Source organism: Mustela lutreola, chromosome 16 (genome assembly GCF_030435805.1).
Source record: "Mustela lutreola isolate mMusLut2 chromosome 16, mMusLut2.pri, whole genome shotgun sequence".
Taxonomy (NCBI): Eukaryota; Metazoa; Chordata; class Mammalia; order Carnivora; family Mustelidae; genus Mustela; species Mustela lutreola.
The window spans coordinates 50,985,573-51,008,301 of record NC_081305.1 but is presented as its reverse complement, the minus strand read 5'-3'; the positions used below and the strand labels follow the sequence as shown (position 1 = coordinate 51,008,301).

Sequence of the window (22,729 nt, the reverse complement as noted above, 5' to 3'; positions counted from 1 at the left end):
ATTTCCTTCTTTCTCCTGGAGGAATACTCCATTCCATTGATATATGTATGTAAATATTTATATTCATAGATCTTCTGCATCCATGTATCTGTGGGCACACACTTGGGTTGTTTCCAGGTCTTGGCCATTGTGAATCAGGCTGCAGTGAGTACAAGGGGTGAAGAACTCTCTTTGACGGCATTTGTTCCCTCAGATATATTCGCAGAAGTGCAACAGCTGGGTCAGACAGCGGTTCTACTTTTAATTTTTTAGAGAAACTCCTGCCTTCTCACAGATTCGCCAAGTGTGGTTTGACTCACAAGATCACAGCTAAGACAGCTTTGCTGGTTCTCCTCATTACAAAGATCTTCCAGTTTGTTTCACTCCCTTAGGAAAATTCTGAATAGAACTTATTAATTTTAAGGTAGTTAAATGTATCCTTTTCACTTTCATGGTTTGCTCATGTTGTGTCTAATTCCGAAATCATTCCCTAGTCAGAGGTCATAAAATATCCCAAAAAATGTCCTTGAACGGTTTTAAGCTGTGACTTTCTCACTCAAGTCCTGGGGGTTTTTATGTCCTCTTATGTAATTTCATCTGTAGATATCCTGGAGTTTTGGACTGGCTTTGTGAATGCCTTTTTTTCTTCTCCACTTTTATTTCTAGTTGGACATGGCTTGCAGAGAAATGTTGTAGGTGTTCTAAGTAGCAACATTGCTTAACTCTCAATAGTTCTAAAAGCCCATCTGTTGATCCTGATGGATTTTTGAGTAAATACTGTGATCTACAAAGAATCCATTTTATCTCTTCCCTTCTGATCTTAATATTTTTTTCCTTCCCGGACAGTAGAACTACATTACACTGTCAGGTGCTTGTAAAATCCCTTTCATGTTCCTGACACTCAAAGAACCGCACATGGTTTTTCCATTAGGTATAATGCTTGCTTGAGGGATTTGGTATATAACTTTCAAAGTATGGCAAGATGCTTTCCTCCTTGATTTGTTAAGATTTTCCTTTCCAAGTTAAAAAAAAAAAAAATCAGCTCTGTTGATGTGTAATTTGTAACAGAGTCTACCTATTTTTAAATGTACACTTCAGTCAGTTTTGACAAATGTGTTTACCTACCATCCCAGTGAAAACACAGAACATCTCCATCACCCTCAAAAGGGTCCCATCCCAGTGTGGTCATCATCTCCACACCCACTCCAACACAAAACACAACACTTTTGCCACTGCCCCAGGCACTATCTGATCTGTGTTCTTGCCCCTACGGATGACTTGCCTGCCTAGGACTGCATGCAAATCAACATATACGGTATATGATCTTTTGTGTCTGCTTTCTTTGGCTCAGCATGTTTTGGGCATACATTTGTGATATACGTATCAGTGGCTAATTCCTTTTTCATAGGTTAGTGCTATTCCATTATATGAATACAACGCAATTTGGCTAGCCATTACTTGCTGATGAATATGGGATTTTTTTTCCCACAAATTTTTGGCTACTATGAATAAAACTGGTAGGAACATTCACATAAAGCCTTTGTGTGGGCATTTCTACTTACCTTATACTTATCGAGAGTAGAATTGTGAGGTCATAGGATTGTTTGTATGTTCTGGATGTGAATTTGTCTGATATATGAGTTATTAATATTTTCTTCTGTTCTTCTGTTATGTGCTTGCCTCTTTGTTTTCCTTTTTTTTTTTTTAAATATGGAACGCTTCACGAATTTGCGTGTCATCCTTGCGCAGGGGCCATGCTAATCTTCTCTATATCGTTCCAATTTTAGTATATGTGCTGCCGAAGCGAGCACTTGCCTCTTTGTTTCCTAAAGGCAGTCTTTTGAAGAACAAACTTTTATTTTTGATAAGCTCAATGCATCTATTTTTACTTTTATGCTTTGTGGGTTTTTTAAAAATATTTTATTTATTTATTTGACAGAGATCACAAGTAGGCAGACAGGCAGGCAGGGGGGGGTGGGGGAAGCAGGCTCCCTGCTGATCAGAGAGCCTGATTCGGGGCTCAATCCCCGGACCCTGAGATCATGACCTGAGCCAAAGGCAGAGGCTTAACCTACTGAGCCACTCAGGTACCCCTGTGTTCTTTTTTTTTTTTTTTTTTAAGATCTTACTTATTTATTTGACAGACAAAGATCACAAGTAGGCAGAGAAGCAGGCAGAGAGAGAGGAGGAAGCAGGCTCCCTGCTGAGCAGAGAGCCCAATGCAGGGCTCAATTCCAGGACCCTGGGATCATGACCTGAGCCGAAGGCAGAGGCTTTAACCCACTGGGCCACCCGGGCGCCCCTGTTCTTTTTTTTTTTTTTTTTAAGATTTTATTTATTTATTTGAGAGAGAGAGAGCACAAGCAGGGGGAGGAGCAGAGGGAGAAAGCAGACTCCCCACCAAGCAGAGAGCCCTATGCAGAACTCGATCCCAGAATCCTGGGATCATGACCTGAGCCAAAGGCAGCTGCTTAACTGACTGAGCCACCCATGCGCCTTATACTTTGTGTCCTTGACAGCTTTGCCTGACCCAAGGTCTCAAAAGACTTTCTCCGATATTTTCTTCCAGAAGTTTTAGAGTTAGACTTTATATTTATGTCTGAAATCTACCTGTAATTCATTTTTGCACGTGGCTCAAGATGAGGTTGATTTTTCTCCCCATATGGATATCCAGTTTAATCCAACACCATTTGCTTTCTTCTTTGTCCCCTGTTTGATTCAGAAATATGTTTAATCTCCAGACACTGCGGGAGAGATGTTAGTTATTTTGTTACATATTTCTATCTTAACTCCACTATTTTCAGAGAACATATTTTGTATGATTTAAATCATTTAAAATTTTCTGAGACTTGTTCTGCAGCATGGTGTACACTCTGTCCCGATGAATGTTCCATATGCACCGGAAAGAATATAACTTCCTCCATCGCTGGGTATAGTGTCCTATAAATAATCAAGCTGGCTCGTAAGATTTTCACAGAACTTCCCTTACCTCAGGGATCACAACCTTGCACATGTGAAAACAGTTTCCTACGTTTTGTCCAATTTTGCTTTTTAAAATCATACATAGGTGTGAATCTTCAGAAACAAAGATTTTGCATTGATTGTGATCATTATTTTTAGCTTTAACTTATTAACACGGTGAATTACTTTGATATTTCTTTCTTTCTGATATTAAATAGCCTTTCCCTTCTGAGATAAAACTTACTTGCTCTTGATATATTTATTTTTAAAACAATGTTGGATTCAATTAACATATTTTAAGGACTTTTGTAAGTGAAATAGGCCTATATTCATCTTTTCCTTATTCCTGTTCTTTATTTCTTTATCTTTCCTTATTGTTCTTAACTGGTACAGAGCAAAGCCGCATTGACCTGAGAATTCCTGGTGGATGACTTTGAAAGGGATCAGCGGAAACTGGGGATAGATGGGTAAAATGCATTGTCTTGATGGTGGAGAGGATTTCATGAATGTGTCAATATACACATAACAAAATTTATTGAGATTGCACACTTTAAATACAGAGTTTATTGTATATCAACTATATATTGTATATCAACTATATGGAGTCCATAAAATTGCTAAAAATGCATGGTGGAGTTCAGTTCAGGGTCTCATGCTCTTGCAACAAGCCATCAACAGGAATGCCGTCAGCTAAGGCTGAACTGAGCCCAGACAATCTATCCACTTCCCAAGATGGCTCACTCACAAAGTTCTTGGCTAGAGGCCTCAGTTCCTCACTCACTTTAGACCTGAGGTCCTTGCCAAGAGGGCCTTGCCATAGGGATGGTCAAAATGCTTTTCCCTGGAGCAAGTGATCCAAAAGAGGGAAAGTGTCCAAGACAGAAAGCACAGAGACTTAGAAGTTCAGAAGAGACATCCCATGGCATTTTCTAGACTCTACGGGCTACCCAGACCAAGTCAGGCGCCATGTTGGATGGAAGTGCACCTCCCCTATACAGTAATATTCATCTTTCTTTTTTTTTAGACAATTCAGTTTTCTCTCTTTTTAAGTTTTTTTTTAATTAATTATTTTTATTTATTTATTATTTATTTGACAGAGAGAGATCACAAGTAGGCAGAGAGGCAGGCAGAGAGAGAGAGAGGAGGAAGAAGGCTCCCTGCTGAGCAGAGAGCCTGACGTGGGACTTGATCCCAGCACCCTGAGATCATAACCTGAGCCGAAGGCAGCGGCTTAACCCACTGAGCCACCCAGGCACCCCATAATTAATTATTTTTATTAACATATAATGTATTCTTTTCCCACAGGCATACAGGTCTGTGAATCATCAGGCTCACACACTTCACAGCACTCACCATAGTATATACCCTCTTCAATGTCTATCACCCAACCATCCTCTCCATACCTCCCTCCCCTCATTTTTTAAAGATTTTATTTATCTGACAGAGATCACAAGCGGGCAGAGAGAGAGGAGAAACAGGCTCCTTGCTGAGCAGAGAGCCCGACATGAGGCTCGATCCCAGGACCCCGAGATCATGACCTGAGTCGAAGGCCACTTTGACTGAGCTCAATCCACTGAGCCACCCAGGCACCCCTAATATTTATCTCTTTATTGCCCTGTGAGGAGTCTGCATTTCCCCCTGTAGATAAACACATGGCTCACTCCCTCACCTCCTCCAGAAAGACCTTCAGAAAGACCTTCACTCACAGGTCATTAAAACTAACCCCCCCCCACCCAAATTCCTTATCCCCGTGCCTAATTTTTTTCTCTGTAGAGTACTTAGGACTGCATAATGTACTATGTACTTTAACACTTTTGGTTTCTGTATAGGTGTGTCTTCACTAAATAACATCCATGAGAGCAATTATTTTTTTTTTATTATTATTATTAGTGGACTATTTTTGGAGCAGTTTTAGTCTCACAGCAAAACTGAGCATAAGGTATAGAGATTTTCCTCATACCCTCCCCCCACTACACACACACACACACACACACACACACACACAGAATCTAAGAGTGGACACACAAGGGATCCTTATTTAAATAACCCTTTCCTGGGGCACTTGGCTGGTTCAGTCAGCAGTATGTGACTCTTGATCTCAGGGTTGGAAGTTCAAAACCCAGGTTGAGTGTAGAAATTACTGAAAATCTTTTAAATTGATTAAATAAATACATATTAAATAAATACGTACATAACCTTTTTCTGTGCTGAATAGTTGGAAGAACAACAAAATGAGGCCTAGGAAACCTGGCAGGAAAGTCATTCAGGCTGTGTCTAGGTATCTGGGAGTCTTCAATTTCTTGACGGGCATGCTTGTTGACCTCTATGGAGAAGGATGGGGGTTCGGGCTTTTGAGGATGGAACTGTTTTAGCACCTCATCTGTGCCTTTCTCTCCTTCCCAGGAAAGCACCAGAAGCATTCACAAAGGAAACGGACCATGTTCACTGAGAAACAACTGGCCGATTTGGAATCCTTGTTCAGCAAGAACCCATACCCCGCTCCCAGCCTTCAGAAAGAAATGGCCTCGAAACTGGAGATCCATCCCACTGTACTGCAGGTTGGAAGCTACCTCCCCAAAAGACACTACACTCAGAGACCCTGGGACAATTCCTGAAGCTTCATACTACTCCAGTCCCCCAGACTCCTACCCTAAAATCCTCTCCCCAACACACAAAGCAAGGATCAGCAAACTTGTCCTGTAAAGAGCCAGGCAGTAAACATTTTAGTGGGCCATATGTATGGTCTCTGCCAAAATTATTCAGCTTTTCAGGGATGTGAAAAGCAGCCATCAACGATACCTAAAGAAACAGGTGTGCCTGCTACATCCCTATAAAATTTTATGGACACACATTTGAAGTTCATATAACTTTCACATGTCACAAATATTCTTTGTGTTTTTTTTCTTCAACCATTTAAAAATGTAAAACCTGTTCTTTGGGGCATCTGGCTGTCTCCGTTGAAAGAGCGGGTGACTCTTGATCTCAGGGTCATTGAGTTCGGGTCCCCATGGGTAGGTGTAGACATTATTTATTTTAATAAATAAAAACTTTAGAAAACAAAAAACAAAAAAAATCCCTGTTCTTAGTTCATGGGCCATACAAAATCACAGTCACAGATCCAGTTTGGCCATGAGCTAAGTGTGCTGACATTAGTCTCTCCTGCTCTGGGGGTTCAGGTCCCTGCCTCACCTTCTGTCCCCATTGCCTCCCATTTCCACTCCCTCCTGCACATAGGCTGGGAGAGTTTCCAGCAATAGGATCTAAAAGGAAGAGAAGTGGAACTAACTGTTCTCACTGAACAGTATCCATGGTATAAGGTAAAATGAAAACATCTGGAAGCTCATTTGGATTTATCCACCTACTACTGCTCTCTTTTCTCTGTAGGTGTGGTTCAAGAACCACAGAGCAAAACTCAAGAAAGCCAAACAGCAATTAGCTGGAGCAGAAGTCAAGACCCGCTCTTCCCAGGGACCCATGGATGCCCCTCCAGGATGCCCCCGTGGTGCCCACCAAGCCTCCCTGGTTTATACAGATCACCCAACACCTTCCTTCCAACTCAGCATATGCTCCAGTCTGAAGGTTCTCCCAGACCATTCTGTTGGCCACAAAATCGTCCACTTTGGCTGCTGCCGAGACCCTAACATCTACTCCCTTTGTCCCATTATGGAATCTCAAATTCTTCCCACAAGCTTCACTGCTTATTCTCTTGATTCTTCATCTCCACAAAGAACTTAATGAGCAAAGCCAGATGCAAAAGGTCACATACTATGATTCACGACGATTCCCGTACAAGAGATTCAAGATCCATGCAACATGGATGCATTCCAGAAACACGCTCCGTGAAACCAAAGAAAGACACACAAGTGCCCGTTGGGTAGAACTGAGTGGAGAGAGGCACTCAACAAACTTACAGTGACAGGAATGTTTCCTGTTGTAATTAGGATGACAGGGCCCTGCACTAAATTCACCCAAAGACACAGAATGGCAATACTGTATTACATACACCACAAAAAGCAATCATGGGGCAGGATGAAGGCACCAGCCATGGCGGTAATCATTTTGCAATCTATAAATGTATCAAATCAATGCACTGTACACCTTATACTTGTATCTCAGTCAAGCTGGAGACAATGTTTAAATTCTATCTCAATAAACATATACAATGAGACTATTAGGGACAGGTGTTTATCCTGCTTCTTTGTCTTGATTTTGCTTTTTCTTCACCATTGTTCAGCTAAAAAGACTTAGTCAATGGGCACCTGGGTGGCTCAGAGGTTAAAGCCTCTGCCTTCGGCTCAGGTCATGATCCCAGGGTCCTGGGATCGAGCCCCACGTCGGGCTCTCTTCTCAGCAGGGAGCCTGCTTCCTCCTCTCTCTCTACCTGCCTCTCTGCCTACTGTGATCTCTGTCTGTCAAATAAATAAATAAAATCTTTTAAAAAAAAAAAAAAAAAGACTTAGTCAATGTCAGTAAGTGGGCAGTTGGCTTATTCTTCTACTTTCTAGTTGTTTTTTTTTTTTCTTGGTCACCTCCTCAGCCATCATTTTATGTCCTGATCACCCAAATATCTCCATTCTCCCAATCCTCCCAATTTCCTTTTTTTTCCCCCAGCTTCTGCCTCTATCCTCTTTCCTTTTCTTTTTCTTTTTATGAGATTTCATTTGTCAGAAAGAGTACAGTGTGTGTTCTCCTCCTGGGGCAGGTGTGGCTTTAGGAGGATTAGTTTCTCTCTCTCTCTCTCTCTCTCTCTCTCTCTCTCTCTGTTGTCTTCCCCGCCAGAGACAACCATTCCAGTATGCGTCGTCCTGGTGTCTCAGCCTGTGGCATGTTCCTCCAAAGTAAGCTCTCCTAAACCCTCTATGGCACCTGACCCCTACCCTAGAAGGAACCATAGCTTTGACTTTTGCCCATTCCGAAATTCCACATGATTGACTCATTCTGCAGGAACCCTGTGTGGCTTCCATTACTTATGTGTAATGAGGGAAACCCTTGCCTATTGTGGACAGTACGGGGTTATCTCAAGGACTCCTTGTCTAGCACAGTGGTTCCCAATCAGGGGTGGGATAACATCTGGCACTTCCAGGAGACATTTGGGTTGTTGGGCTGGGGGAAGGAGTGGCCACTAGCATGTATCCAAAAGGATTGTGAACATCTCACAATTCAAGGTCAGGCCCTGCACCAGTTAATGCTGCCCAAAAGGTTGACAGTACCATCCAGGCTCAGAAGGTCAGGTGTAGTCTGAGACTGGACAGGCAAGTGGGCAGGAGCCAGAACAGGTCTGAGAATTCTGACCCATAACCTCTATAGCCATCAACCCAAAAGGGCCCCAAGCAGCCAGGACCTAATGGTCACCCCTACCCTCACTTTCACCATAGGACCAACCAGTAAAGCCAAATATGCCCCCCTCACCAATCACGTAGGGTGCCCCAAATACTTAGATGATCGGGGTGTTAAATAATTCTGCCCCTCCTCCCACAATCAGCAGAGAGCTGCTCCTGCTTGTGGAACATTTCTCATTAATTATCACAAAATAATGGTAGCTGATGGAGAAATAGATTCCATACAGAACTACGGGTTAAAATTTTAATTCTTCCTTTAAAAAAAAATTATTTGAGACACAGAGCACAAGCTGGGGAGAGAAGCAGAGGGAAAGAGAGAAGCAGGCTCCTCACTGAGCAGGGAGACTGATGCAAGGCTGGATCCCAGGACCTGGAGATCATGCCCTGAGACGGGGGCAAACGCTTAACCAACTGAGCCACCCAGGAGCCCTGAAAGCTTAATTCTTCCTTGGTCAGAATGAAGAACTCTACATCCTTGTTGATTCCAAACATGAAAAACAAGTTCAATTATTCTTTTTCTGGTTAATTTCTTCTTTCAGTTTCATCTGGAACCCATGGTTGGATGTTCTCAAAGGGCAGGTGTGCACTGACTGCCTGGGACCTCACACCAGGGTGTAAGTTGACCGTGAGCAGAGCTCTCTCCCGTGTCCCGCCCTAGCCCAGTTTTGGGAACAGAGCATGCCACCAAGTAGGTTTTCAAAATGTTTTTGGAAGGAAAGCAAAAGGGAGGAGAGGAAGATTGGTTGATACGATGAGTGGCTTCGTAGTGCCTTTCCGTCAGAGTCCTTCCTTATATCTAGGCCCCTCCTACCACCTACCTGTCCTGAAAGGCACAAACCTGCTGACCTGATAAGGAACACCTGAGGAGCTTTCAAAGCCCAGACTGCAGGAGTGGAAGCTGTGGTCCCCAGAAGTGTGTGCCAGTCTGCCCAGGCTGGCTGTTCTTCCCGCCCACGGGTCCTATCCCTGTACTTTAATAAAACCACCTTTTTGCACCAAAAAGAGAGTCCAAAGTCCAAGAGACACACCCAAGCCTAACTGGTCCAGAGAGATGCCCATCCTGAGAAGACTCAGAGACATCCCTCGTGGAAGTCCCCACAGTGAGCCAGAGGGTGGCTAGGGCTGGAGCCCAACAGGTGGGTTCGGGGCTGGGGGGCCCAGTGCCGGATGCCTCTCACAGCCCTGAGGCTAGGAACACTTGGAGACCCCAAAGCTACGCCAAAGCTGGTCTTACATCCTGTCTTCTAACACTGAGTGGAGGAGACCCATCTCCACTGTGGGGAATCGCTTACCCTCTTGTAGGCGTTTGCATAAAACATGCTCAGATGTCCTCTCCCTCACCCCAGAGAGACCCACTGACCACCTCCACTCACTGCTTGCTTTGCCTGTGGCTGAACTTGAAAAAGACTGAAACACAACGTAGGAACTCGTGTGTGTGTGTGTGTGTGTGTGTGTGTGCGCGCGTGCATGTGTTCTTTCCCTCACCATCTCACCGGTGAGACTCATGTTAGAGTGACTACAGTATTCAGAGTTTTTTTAAAAACGTCCTTGGTAGGGGCACCGGTCTGTCTCAGTAGAGAATGGGACTTTTGATCTCAGGATCGTGAGTCTGAGCTAGGTGTAGAGTTTATTAAAAAAAAAAAAAAAAAAAAAAAAATCAAGGGGCACCTGGATGGCTCAGTGGGTTAAAGCCTCTGCCTTCAGCTTGGGTCATGATCCTAGAGTCCTGGGATCGAGCCCCACATCAGGCTCTCTGCTTGTCAGGGAGCCTGCTTCCCTCTCTCTCTCTGCCTGCCTCTCTGCCTACTTGTGATCTCTGTCAAGTAAATAAATAAAATCGTTAAAAAAATAAAAAAAAAATTTTTAAATTGAAAATTCAAAATCTTAATAAAAGTTAAAAAAAGCCCTTGGTAAACGTAATACCGGGTGATTTTCACATTTCCGTGGTGGTTCTCAAAGCAACTTCTTAAAGCTGGTGTGGGTTTGGAGGGTTTGGTTTTTGTTTTGGTGCAAAAAGGTGGTTTTATGAAAGCACAGGGATAGGACCCGTGGGCGGGAAGAACAGCCAAAGCTGGTTGTTTAAATCCACACACAGGTAATGTTATGTCGGAGCTTACAAATGCATGGAAACAAATTCAGTCATTTCTTCCACAATTACTAGACAGACAGCTTCTGCTCGTAAGAACTTTTCCTTGTCCATTATCCCTAACACAGCAGTAGTAACTAATGAGGCCCTCGAATTCACACAGGAAATAGGTCTGTCACAAAGTAAGCTTTCAGGACACTTGGGTGGCTCAGTCGTTAAGCGTCTGCTTTCAGTTCAGGTCCTGATCTCAGGGTCCTGGGATCGACCTGCTCAGCGGGAAGCCTGCTTCTCCCTCTCCCACTCCCCCTGCTTGTGTTCCGTCTCTTGCTGTCTCTCTCTGTGTCAAATGAATAAAATCCTTTAAAATATTAATAAAATCCTTTAAATGAATAAAATCCTTTTTTAAAAAAATGAATGAATAAAATCCTTTAAAAAAAACACACACATGTAAGCTTTCAAGAAATATTCTAGAAAGGAAGGAAAGAATGGTTTCCTGGCATCCTCAGAATGACAGCCATTTGTTTTGTTTTGTTTTATTTTGTTTGCATCAACTCCTGCTCTGTCCCTTTCTGCCACCTTCCCAAAATTGCCTGATGATAAGAAATCTTCTGAAGCCAGATTCTGGGACATCTCTCCTGCAAGGAGGGCTCCAAGTATGTGTTTCATATGTGAGTGAGTGTGTGTCTGTCTGTCTGCATAGATACGCCCAGGTGCCAGGAACTCTCAGGAGCTCTTGTTCAAACACAGGCCACCCATGTTTTCACTTAGCTTCACAAGTCACCAAGCTCTATCCAGGTTGTTCCTGCGGCCCCACATTCTCTTCTCACGGACTGTCCCTCCTCCCTGTCCTTTTCAGTAGAAATAGTGGCTCCGCGGGGAGCTTCCCTAGCGTTCCCTGTGGATTGTCGCCCTATTTCCAGACCCTCCTCACCTCCCTGATCGCACCTGCAGAAGGACAGTTGGAATTCGGGCCAGCCCAGACAAGGGGCCCCACTCTAAGAGGCGACTGCCCTTAAAAGGATTTTACATCAGCTTGGAGGGAGCCCTCCACCCTTTCCTGCAAGGTAGATAGATGACAAAAATCTGATTGGATGACAGGCACAGAGTGAGTTAATCAGATTAAAACAGCCACCAACAGGTGGGTAAAACCCCTAGACTTCAGAAACTCAAGTGGTAACCCCTTCGGGTGCCCTCCCCCCCGGGAGGTTTGTAAGATCAATTTGCTGTCTTGCAATAAACCTTGTTTTGCTGCGTACGACTCTGTCTGGTTTGTGGTCTGCCCCCATGACCAAGAAGATCCTGAAACAGTTGCTGTGGATGAACGATGTTTTATCTGATTGGCTGGAGAGGGGAAATTTGCAGAGCATGTCATCAGGGTGAGAAGGACTGGGAAGGATTAAGGGTGGGGAGAAGTCTGGGCAGGAGGGGGCTGCGAACTGGGGGCTGGCGGGCTCATTGTGCCTGTGTCTGAGTCCAGCACCCCTCATGTAGGGCTTAAGCCCTCTTCACCCAACTTTTCTCAACCTGGTTAATAGGAATAATGATCTGTACTGGAGGACCGATGTGGACCAGCTTACTCTGGGCTGACAACAGGACAGTTGCAGGACCGTTGAGCAGCCCCTATGAACACCCCCACACTAAGGAAATAAAACTCAGGAAGGTGACCTTGAGCCAAGGACTCAGAACTGGTGGGTGATGTGTCCTCGTTGCCCCTTAGAAGGACCACGAAGCCAACAGCCCATCCGTCCCACAGACACTCGTATGCCATCCAGTCCTCGAGGACCCCTGCCCTGCCCATCATGTCCGCTCCACTGACCCCGCTGGTTCTCTGGCTCCCACGGCAACCCCAGCAGGAAAGCCCAGCATCCTTCCACGGCGTCTGAGCTGCCCTGGCTTCTGTTCTCCTCTCTGTTCCCCTCATCCATCTGCAGCTGGAGCTCCAGCTCTAACCTTGAGGACAGGAAGAGCATGAGCCGGCAAAAATTCTACACAGTCAGGGCGCCTGGGTGGCTCAGTGGGTTAGGCCGCTGCCTTCGGCTCAGGTCATGATCCCAGGGTCCTGGGATCGAGTCCCGCATCAGGCTCTCTGCTCAGCAGGGAGCCTGCTTCCTCCTCTCTCTCTCTCTCTCTCTGCCTGCCTGTCTGCCTGCTTGTGATCTCTGTCTGTCAAATAAATAAATAAATAAAATCTTTAAAAAAAAAAAAAATTCTACACAGTCAGATGGTAAATAACTTAAACTTCCTCTACTATGCATGATCCATCCCCTGTTCTTGTCCCCTTCCTCATCCTTATCTGTCTGCCCCCAGCTCTCTCCCCTCGCAACCCTCCCCTGCGCCCCCTCCCCTGCCACCCTTCCCTTAACCCTCCCCCAGACCATCCTCATCTCCACGCCTACCCTACCCCTGCCTTCATCCTCCCTACACACCCTCCTTTCTTCTCTACACCTCTACAAAATGCAAAACCAGTCTTTTCTCACCACATGACTAGCTGAGAAGAGTACTGGCCAACCTTTGGTCCAGAACCTGGGTGACTCCCTGTCCCAGTTTCTTTGCCTCTAAGAGGTTCTGCAAATCTAGCCCTTTGGGGCGAAAACTGAAAAGCACCCTCCAACAAATCAAGATGCGTTGGTTATCCTACCTAGAAGGGCTAAGGACTCATACCTTCCCAAAGGGCATCTACCAAAGTATAAATGAGGTTGGGGAGGAATAATCTCGTTATTTCTTACTTTCCTTCCTCATCTCATCAAGTAACTTCTCTGCCTCAACCCTAATGTGAAACTGGGAATGGAACCATGGCTGGTCTGTAAATTACAAGAGTTTAAATGCAGTGATATGGGAAGGAGGTCGGGTGGTGTCCAGATCGGGCTAGCTCGTACACTTCTCTCCCTGGAATCGGAGGAAGACGGGCTGCACTGTCTGAGCAAGTGTCCACCCTCTCCAGGGCACCCGGAGGAAGGACAAGGGCTAGAGCTGAGGCAAACAGAGTCTAGCTGGGCAGTGCACATGGTGCCTGTCCGTGGCTACTCTGTTTCCCCAGTCAGCTGTTTCCCTCCTTCTTAGGACAGCAAGGGCACTGCATGGCCAACAGCCATGGCTTCCTAACACCAGCAGAGGAGCAAGACTGTCTACCTAACCAACTCCCAACTTAAGGAACTATGGTATTGTCCCCCAGCTTTAAGGAAGTCCAATTTGACAAATTTAAATGGTACAAGTTTAAGGTGGTTTGATATGTGCACACACTGTGAAATGATCACAGCCGGGTGCCTGGGTGGCCAAGTGTCTTGGTTTCCGCTCAGGTCACAATGGCAGGGCTCTGAGATCAAGCCCTGCCTCAGGCTGCATGCTGGGCATGGACCCTGTTTGGGGTTCTCTCCCTCTCTCTCCCCCACAAAAAGAAAAAAAAAGAAATGACCGCTACTATCAAGTTCATTAACCCGGCCACCGCCTCACACAGTTTCCATGTGGACTTGTGGTCTTTGCAGTTATCAGTTCCGCAGTCCACACAGTAGTGGTAACTGTCATCACTGTGCTGTACGTGACATCCCCAGAACTCCACCTCACAGTTACCAGAAGTCTGTACCCATTGACCAGCGTCCCCAATTTCCCACCCCACTCCTCAACCACTTTTTTTCTACTCCCTGGTTCTAGGATGTGGGCATTTCTAAACTCCACATAGAAGAGCTCGTACAGTAGGTCTTTCTCTGGTTTGTCCCACTTACTATCATGCCCTCCAGGTTTATCCACATTTTCACAAATGGCAGGATCTCCTCCTTTCTTAGGACTGAATGATATTTAAACAAACCTTTAGTCAGGCTCCCGGCCCAGCGGGGTATCTGTTTCTCCCCTGCCCCAATACATAAAATCTCTTTAAAAAAATAAATCTTGGGGCACCTGGGTGGCTCAGTGAGTTAAAGCCTCTGCCTTCAGCTCAGGTCATGATCCCAGGGTCCTGGGCTCTCTGCTCTGAGGGGAGCCTGCTTCCCCCTCTCTCTCTGCCTGCCTTTCTGCCTACTTATGATCTCTCTCTCTGTCAAATAAATAAATAAAATTTTTAAATAAATAAATAGATCATTAAAAATAAATTAGGGGCTCCTGGGTGGCTCAGTGGGTTATGCCTCTGCCTTCAGCTCAGGTCATGATCTCAGGGTCCTGGGATCAAGGCCTGCATTGGGGTCTCTGCTTCACTGGGAACCTGCTTCCCCTCCTCTCTCTCTGCCTGCTGCTCTGCCTACTTGTGATCTCTGTCTGCCAAATAAATAAATATATATATATATATATATATTTTTTTTTTTTTAATTAGTTAATCTTTAAACTCACTCTGCACAATCACATAACTGAGGTCTGTGAGGTTAGGTCCTCCAACCCCGATTTTTCTTCCTAATCGTGAGGCCAGAAACACCACCAGAAGAACGTTAGGGGCCCCTAGGTCAGCCCCATCCCATTCATATCCCATTAATCTCTGAGGCAGCATCTTTCTGCCCAAAACCCATAATTTCCCTACCCACAGAGGCCCACAGGGAAAGAGCTGTGGCATTCTAGCCTTCCAGCAGGACCCCAGTCTCACCACGACACCCACAGCCTCTGTGCCTCCCCAAGGCTCATGCTTTTCCCCATGCCTCCCTTCTGGAGCTTGAGTCATAGCAGGAGTTGGACCCCAGGCCCCTGACTGGATCCAGAGGAAGAGATGGGGGCTCTGTGATTCTTTGGGAAGGCAGCTTTTGTCCTGGGAAACATGGGAGCGGCCCCGAGGACGCTTTTCATACCCTCTCACCCTGACTCACATGTTCTCTCCTCAGATTTGGTCTAAGAACAAAAGAACCAGAGTAGGAAAGTCAGGGCCTTCAAAGCCAGGAGGACCGGGCCAGAGTGCAGAAGGTGGACAGACATGCCAGCCGCAGTCTCTGCGGACGCGTGCCCCTCTGCCTCCACGGTCCGGCGCCTTGACAGCGATGCAGGCCTCCTTACCCTGCAAACCAGGGCCTGGGCTGGTCTTGCATGTCCACGCCGACATCCGCAGTGGCAGGGTTCCCCCGTCCTCAGCACCGCCCCCCACCCCGCCTCTGATGCCAGCCCCCTAGCCCCGCTCCACGGTCCACTCACCTGCCCAGCGCCCACCTGCACCTGCCTCCATCCTCATCCGTGTGCAGCGTCCTGGCGCTTTGAGTTCCCAGCACTGCTCCCGCCCATCCCCACCCCCCACACACGCCCAGTCCACCCACAGTGCCAGTGGGGCCGGCTCCACGCACTGCCCCGCCGGTCTCCTCATGCAGCTCCCTGCCCGATGTTGGGACGCCAGCCCTGGGCGTCTCCTCCATTTCGCCTGTCTCCTGGGCCCTCACTCCCCGATGCTCTCAAGGCGGTCCCCTATCTGACACACACCAAATCCAGGCCTCTCTCTGGCCCCCGGAACCTAGAACTTGTTGAGAGGTCGGAACTTGCACGATTGCTGGGTCAGAGCGTAGCTCTACTTCTAAGTTTTTCCAGACCCTCCATACTGGTTTCCACAATGGCTGTGCAGATGTTTATTCCTATCAGCAGCACTCGAGGGCTCCTTTTCCCCCCACACCCTCAGCAACGCTCCCTGTTTCCTGTCTGATAACTGCCATTCATGCTGCCAGGTGTGGGGTGATGCCCTGCGGAGGTTTGGGTTCACACTTCCTTCATGACGAGTGATGTCGAGCACCTTTTCATTGACCTGTTGGCCAACTATGTTTTCTTTGGAAAAATATCTATTCAGATTTACTTCCCATTTTTTAATTAGACTGCACCTTTTAAAGTTTTATTTTGATTTTTTTTAAGATTTTATTTATTTATTTGACAGACAAATCACAAGTAGGCAGAGAGGCAGGCAGAGAGAGAGGATAAAGCAGGCTCCCTGCTGAGCAGAGAGCCCGATGCGGGGCTCGATCCCAGGACCCTGAGATCATGATCTGTGTTGAAGGCAGACACTTAACAACTGAGCCACCCAGTCACCCCTAAAACTGTAACTTCTAAAATCTATGGGCTTAACCATCCTGGCAGGTCTCTGGAATTTCCAGCTTGCTCCTGTCCTAGACAGATCAATAGCCTTACAGAGCTGAGTGGCTGGGACAGGACCAGCTAGTGGGACTCTGGCCCCGGCTGACACTCGGTCTGGGAGAGGTACTGATAAAGGCAGGTGAAGGTGTTGGAACTCTCCTCCTCTCCCAGACACCCATAAGCTTCCATCACCTGGCTTATGTCGTAAGGGGCAGAGGACAAGGCGGGCACCGTGGCCACCAGCCTGTCCAGCTCAGGGTCACAGTCTCCAACACCTGCCTCTGGGGGACGGGGACATTTGGGGAGAGTGAGTCTGCTGTGGGCCAGGTGTGTGGGTGCTGGGGCTGTGTTCCTCCTGGCTGCAGGGGTGGGGCGTGGAAGCCCCGCTTCTTGTCCTTTCTCGACACTCTTTCTCCATTTAACTCGGCGGTTCTTAAACCAAACCTGTGGAGTGAAGAGGGGAGATTGGGGTGGGGGGGGGTGTGAATCCAGAAAGTGAAAGGGACCCAGGATGATGGCCGTTCATCTTCCTTGGGAACCAGTCTTCCTTGGGGAGGCAAGGGGGGCTTCTGCACACTGTACCTGAGGCTGGGGAGGAGCTATTTCTTACCCGTGGCCAGGATGGAGAAAGAAGAAAGAAGGGGAGGGCTTGGACCCCAGAGCAGGAGTCAGGGGGACTCTGCCAAATGCCAGGAGCTCTCTGCAGGACAAAGGGTCAAGGCTCCATAGGACAGTATACAGTATGGGGTCTGGCTAAGGAGGTCCTCAAGAAGGATCTTTGTTATCCTCTCTGATGGATGCACACAGAAGAGGAGCATTCCAGAAGGGATCTGCAATGCCCTGGGTGTGATTCTAGCTGGAGACCTCTGGTCTGGTTGCTTAGTGCCCTTACTGAGCAAGTCCCTGCGACGAGCTTCTGCAAACAATGGCGTGTCTGACTTTAAAGGATGGCCCTTCTGATCTTTGTGGTTTTGTGTGAGGCACAGTGTAGGACAAGTGCTCCATAGGCATAAAAGTTCCATGTTGACAGTGCCGGAGAAGCTACCATGCCATTTTGTGCCTCAGTTTATCCCCCGTGTAAAATGGGTATTTCTAGCACAAGAGTCGGGTTACTGACGCTTGCTCCATACAGGAGGGTTAGTTGTGATTATTTGGTCTCGAGACAAAGGGAAGGGAGAGGGAGCCGGCATGCGGGGGAAGCGTCTGGGGAGCACTGGGCAGGCCTGGCGCACGCCCCAGGGGATCAGACCTGCACTACCGTGTATTGCAAATTGATTTTTGATGCCAGTGACTCCTGGGTGACATAATCTGGAAACTGAGTCAGACTAAACAAGGCTTCCAGCTCTGCTTTCTGATGTGAGGTGAAGGAGGTACGTTCTCGGCTTCTCTTCAGTTTGGCTGAGGAGAAGGGGACACTTGGTTAGCCCGAACCCACCATCTCGCTGTGTGGTGTGAGCGCAGACCCTGGAACTCAGTCTGGCCCCTCATTAGCCCAGCTCTCTGCCCTGGCGCTTTGGTTCCTGCTCAGCGCTAACGTGTGCTGCGTGGGAGAATCTGTTCTAAACAAGAAAAGGCCAGTCTCTCCAGTGCTGTGTCCACTTTTCCTCTCCCATTTTTGACTCAAGGAAACCATGTGCCTCTGGGTGTCACTCTTCCCCCGTTTAATCTGGGCTCACAACAGTCCCATCCAGACTGGGGTCCTAAGCAGTCTCCTGGATCTCTGGGTGCCTCTTAGAAGGAAGTGAGGTTTGGTAGTTAGAGAAAGGGCTCTTTTTTCGGAGAGAATGTACATTTACCAAATTTGGCCAAACACTGTGGACTCTGAAGCTGTATTAAGCTCAAAAGAAAAATATTCACAGTTGCACCCAAAATATTACATGGGGGGGGGGGGGTTAAATGGGTAAGATTTCCTAATTTTTAAGGAAAGACCACTCCATGATACAGTGAATTATTCCAGATGGGAAAAAAAAAAAAAGTTATCACCTCCCAGCCAGCATTGGGATCCCATCACCTTCGAGTGGTAGCTCAGATCAATGCGTACTGGCTCACTACTGTTAAATGGTCACGTGTTTCGCAAACCTCAATGCATCGGCGGCCTGAGATCCAATATTTTTGGAGTGTTTGCATCACCGTAATTGGCAGACAGTACAGATTCGGGCCCCTTACCTGCTGGCCGGTGTGCCATTCCTGCTTGGGTGGTAGGAAGCCTTTGCTCAGACCTGCTGCTGTCGTCATCCGTTCCTTGGGTGGGAGTACAAAGGATGTAAATCCAAAGGCCCTGCATTTCCCCAGATCCCCCCACCGCCCCCTCTGAAAGGCTACTCCCCGGCATGCTTCCATCCATCCACTCAGAGGCCCCCAGTACAGCAGGGAACAGTAAATACATGTTACCAATACAGGAATGTGACTAAGGATGTGGAGGACCGGCCCCTACAACAGAAAATCATCCAGTGCCCGGTGTCAGTACTGCCCGGACTGCAAAACCCTCATGTAATCCAATATTTTTGCTAAGATTTAATTTTGAAATCTATCAAAAATACCTCTCACGGGGTGTCGGGTGGCTGAGTCATTAAGCACCTGCCTTTAGCTCAGGTCATGATCCCAGGGTCTCGGGATGGAGCCCCACATCAGGCTCCCTGCTCAGCGGGAAGCCTGCTTCCCCTCTCCCACTCCCCCTGCTTGTGTTCCCTCTCTTGCTGTCTCTGTCAAATAAATAAATAAAATCTTTTTTTTAGGGTGCCTGGGTGGCTCAGAGGGTTAAGCCTCTGCCTTCGGCTCAGGTCATGATCTCAGGGTCCTGGGATCGAGTCCGACATCGGGCTCTCTGCTCAGCAGGGAGCCTGCTTCCTCCTCTCTCTCTCTGCCTGCCTCTCTACCTGCTTGTGATCTCTGTCAAATAAATAAATAAAATCTTAAAAAAAAAAGTCTTTTTTTTTAATGTATCTGCCTTAATTTTCATAATATTTTATTTTATTTTTAAAAGATTTTATTTATTAGAGTCCAGAGCAGAGTGAGAAGGGGTGGCAGAGGGAGAGGGAGAAGCAGACCCCCCACCCATCAGGGAGCCCGATGCGGACCTCCATCCCTGGACCTTGAGATCATGACCTGAGCCAAAGGCAGCCGCTTAACTAACTGAGCCACCCAGACACCCCCGCAATTTTTTAAAAATCTGATCTCCAGGTGACCCCAGGAGCACGAGGTTTTGCCTGATTTTTCTTCCTTTTTGAGTCAGTGATACTGTCTAGCCATTGTGAGGATCAGGCAAGGGGTAGGTGGGCTGCGGGGGGCCTCTGTTGTACTGCGGCCTCAATTATTCTTAAAGGTGCGAGGTCAGACTTTAGTTAAGAACTTGAAGGACCGACAGCGTGCAGCCCACCGACCAAAGTTGACCTTGGCTCTTTATTTACATTCTGTAAATAGTCTGGTCTTTAAAAGGGAAAATATCGGGCGCCTGGGTGACTCAGTGGGTTAAGCCGCTGCCTTTGGCTCAGGTCATGATCTCAGGGTGGGATCGAGTCCCGCATCAGGCTCTCTGCTCAGCAGGGGGCCTGCTTCCCTCTCTCTCTCTCTGCCTGCCTCTACATTTACTTGTGATTTCTCTCTGTCAAATAAATAAATAAAATCTTAAAAAAATAAATAAATAAAAAGGAAAATATCTGCCCCCTAAGAGAAAAAGCTCTTGTTGATCCCCCCTGGTCATTAAAGGTCACTCAATGTGGCCATCAATACTTCTCTCTCATTCTCTCTCTCTCTTTTTTTTTTTTGGAGGTCATTAATATTTTTCTAGAGAATTGTCAGATTTTTCTAATTTTTACATTTAGCAGCCAAGAGATATTTCTATCTTTTTATTTCTGGTATGTTCTTTGGTGCCTTTTTCTACGCTCTTGTTCAGTATCTGTAGATGTTTATTTTGTCTTTTTTTTTTTTTTTTAAGCGCAAGCATTCTCACATTTAATAGCACCTTTAAAATAAGCATCACTAAAAAAATAAAATCACCACATTTTAAAAGTTTCCAAAATGAATCTATAAATGGTAATATAAATTTGAAAATGCAGACTTAAATTTAACCTTCACTATGGTATCAGAAATGTTAAACACAGTGAATCATTGCCTGGGAGTCGTTAAAATGTCCTTAAACAGGGCGCCAGCATCTTACCAGCACCTTGGAAACGACATGGCCATGAGTCTCAGACTTGTATGATCTATACCTGATACTGTGTGGGCCTCTGTGGTCTTCAGTGGGTAGTCAATGCTATGATTTCCAGAATTAAGTCCCCAAGTCTTGCTTTTCAATAGATCTTAACTTCTTTTCATACCTAGTGTTGAACACAGGGCTCTTCCCAAATGAGGCAAAGTGCATCTAGTTTAGAGATCCATTTAGAGAGTCCACGGGCTTATTGGACTGAAACCACCTGTGGCACGTGACCTCATACAACTAAGGGGTCTCTCTGTTTCAGAGGCTGTGAGAACCTTTTAAGGCAATGACAGTTTCTCTCCAGGTCACTTTGATACTACTTTTGATCTGGCCCAGTTAATATTGTTTTACTTTGGGCGCCTGGGTGGCTCAGTGGTTTAATAAGCCTCTGCCTTCGGCTCAGGTCATGATCTCAGGATCCTGGGATCGAGCCCCGCACTGGGCTCTCCACTCGGCAGGGATCCTGCTTTCCCCTCTCTCTCTGCCTGCCTCTCTGCCTACTTGTGATCTCTGTCTGTCAAATAAATAAAATCTTTTAAAAATAAATTGTTTTATTTTACTTTTCTTTCTTTCTTTCTTTCTTTCTTTCTTTTTTTTTTTTTAAGTAAGCACTACACCTAACATGGGGTATGAGCTCAACCCCCAGGTCAAGAGTTGCATGCTCAAAAAAAAAAAAAAAAAAAAAAAAAAAGTTGCTGCATGCTCTACCAACTGAACCTCCCTGTTTTTTCCTTAAAGCATCCTCACACGCCTTTCAGTAAAATCTTCAGAGCAGATCAGTAGTTTATTGTGAAGTCTGAAAAGTTTGGGGTCACTGGCTGTTTCAGATAGGAATACCTAGGCAACTTCCAAAGGCTCCTGATTCCTGGTTGTACGTACAGATCCCTAGAATGCTGTCTAAAGCATTTGGGGTCTGCTGGATCCCAAAGCATTGGAAATGCCACCTGTCAGGTCTTCTGTGTATCTTCAACACCAGCTTCAGCTGGGTTTAGCTGATCTCTCTGTGAGTCACACTGACCCTTGTCTTAGCATAAGGGGAGGTTGAACTGTTCATGAAGCTCCTCATGGACACAACCATCTGAAGTATGTGAAACAGCAAAGATCGTAATTTTGGTCAAAATTCATGATTCTGTCCTTCATCCCATACATGTCAAAGTATGGCTCCATATAGGTAATCTGAGTATATTCCTCATTGAGGTCTAATGTGCACTTGTCTATAGGGTTGGAACCCTTGAATACCTCAACCACATGCTCTCCAACTCTCTCTACAAAATCCCTCCAGCCTGTGAGAGAGTGGTATCTCTGCACACTGGGTGTTGCGGGCTCCTCGTACACAAACCCCTGTCCGTCCACATCCCCAAGCCAGCACTGTAAGAACCAACACAAAAGCAGGTACTCACTGTAGTATTCTTTTAAGTTAATTTCTGCTCTTAATTTTATCACTTCCTACTTTCCCGTTTTACTGATCACTCCCGTGTCTTTACGTTCATAGAGGCTGCAGCTGCCCCTCCCAAGTTCCGAAGCCTAATTACTTTGCTGTCACTTGGTCCTCCAGTTCTCATTTTCTTTAGTTTCCAGATGAAAGAGGGGTTGCGTCTTTAGGAGTTTGCTTCTGTTTGTGATTGCATTAGGTTCTTTGTTTGTTTGTTTACTGTGGTTAAAATATACATAACATTTACCATTTCTACCCTTTTTAAGTGTACAAGCTCAGTGCCAATAAGTGTATTCCCACTGTTGTACAGTCATCCCCAAAATTTCATCATCCCAAACTGAAACTCTACCCATTAATAAGACGGTAACTTCACATTTCCCCCCATCCTCTGGCAACCACCATGCTACTTTCCATCTACAAACACATCTAGAGGGACGCCTGGGTGGCTCAGTTGGTTAAGCAGCTGCCTTCGGCTCAGGTCATGATCCCAGCGTCCTGGGATCGAGTCCCACATCGGGCTCCTTGCTCCGCAGGGAGCCCGCTTCTCCCTCTGACTCTGCCTTCCACTCTGTCTGCCTGTGCTCGCTCTCGCTCGCTCTCTCTGACAAATAAATAAAATCTTAAAAAAAAAAAAAAAAAAAACACATCTAGAGACTTCGTATAAGTGAAGTTGTACGATATTTGTACTTTGGGTATCAGCTCCCTTCACCCAGCAGTGT

The 22,729-nt window shown here is 46.4% G+C and overlaps 1 long non-coding RNA gene, 1 other non-coding gene and 1 pseudogene across 3 annotated transcripts; 1 reads left to right on the top strand and 2 right to left on the bottom strand.

Moving 5' to 3' along the window:
• Positions 1 to 1,683: 1,683 nt before the first annotated feature.
• LOC131819070 (U6 spliceosomal RNA) lies at positions 1,684 to 1,790 on the bottom strand. The gene has a single exon (XR_009349049.1). It is a non-coding gene; the product is annotated as a U6 spliceosomal RNA (small nuclear RNA).
• A 550-nt stretch (positions 1,791 to 2,340) lies between these two features.
• Positions 2,341 to 7,108, top strand: LOC131817797 (uncharacterized). Of its 2 annotated transcripts, XR_009348581.1 has the most exons (3): positions 2,341 to 3,407; positions 5,344 to 5,498; positions 6,325 to 7,108. It is a non-coding gene; the product is annotated as an uncharacterized LOC131817797 (long non-coding RNA). The 2 variants fall into 2 exon arrangements; XR_009348580.1 differs by lacking the exon at positions 2,341 to 3,407 and having other exon boundaries at positions 4,963 to 5,498.
• Positions 7,109 to 16,464: 9,356 nt separating this feature from the next.
• Positions 16,465 to 22,068, bottom strand: LOC131817671 (dedicator of cytokinesis protein 7-like; annotated as a pseudogene).
• Between the last annotated feature and the right edge of the window lie 661 nt (positions 22,069 to 22,729).